This window comes from Meleagris gallopavo, unplaced genomic scaffold (assembly GCF_000146605.3).
Source record: "Meleagris gallopavo isolate NT-WF06-2002-E0010 breed Aviagen turkey brand Nicholas breeding stock unplaced genomic scaffold, Turkey_5.1 ChrUn_random_7180001999857, whole genome shotgun sequence".
In the NCBI taxonomy this organism is placed as follows: domain Eukaryota; kingdom Metazoa; phylum Chordata; class Aves; order Galliformes; family Phasianidae; genus Meleagris; species Meleagris gallopavo.
In genome coordinates, this window is record NW_011257735.1 from 1 (window position 1) to 752 (window position 752).

At 40.0% G+C, this 752-nt stretch overlaps 1 long non-coding RNA gene across 1 annotated transcript; it reads left to right on the forward strand.

Annotated features, from left to right (window-relative positions):
* Positions 1-95: 95 nt before the first annotated feature.
* LOC116217845 lies at positions 96-752 on the forward strand. Its single transcript, XR_004162557.1, has 2 exons — positions 96-262; positions 609-752. It is a non-coding gene; the product is annotated as an uncharacterized LOC116217845 (long non-coding RNA).

The window sequence follows — 752 nt, forward strand, 5'->3', positions numbered from 1 at the left end:
AGATTCCTGCAAGATTTTAGGATGGTAGAATTCAACTTGTTGTTAACCAATTTACTGGAAGGTCAAATAGCTCAGGAATTGCATTTTTTCAGGGAACATCAGTTTGATACCGTTTGCGGTGTTGACCTTTATTTTCAGTAACTCTTGTTGTATGTTTGTTCTTGGTTTTCAAAGGAGCAAGTAGTTGTTAATCTCCAGAACCAACTTCTGCAGTGTGAATGGCTTTCCTGTAAACTGTTCTGGTGCAGTTAGAAGCTGATGAGTAAGATACACTTGTTTACTTCTGTATGAGAGGAATGAGCAATCGCTGTTGGAATAGGGGCAGTGTAGTCAGTGACAGGAGATCTGGCACTACTGTCGTGGTGAAAACTCCACAAAAGAGAAAAAACAAGTTTGTGTTCCTAATGGGCAACGCAGGCATTTGTTGCCCATATTATCGAGAAGTAAGATGTGGAAGTGTCTTGGAATGAGAGCAATGCAGGTATTTGATTGGCTGATTATTTCCCTTGTCACCAGAGAATCTGGAAGGGAACTATATTAATGTTATGAAAATCTTCTCCAGGGAAATGAAACAAAAGACTGTAATGTGTCTCCTTTCTTTTTGACAGTCTTGGAGTTAATTGGCAATTTCAGAGAATTTGGAGAGGAGACCTTGGAAGCCTTTTAGAAGGTATCGTTTGGACAGAAAATAGTGCACCCATGGAACAGCAAACTCCCAGCTCTTCCAATCTTCTGGCGAATGGAAATGAAAA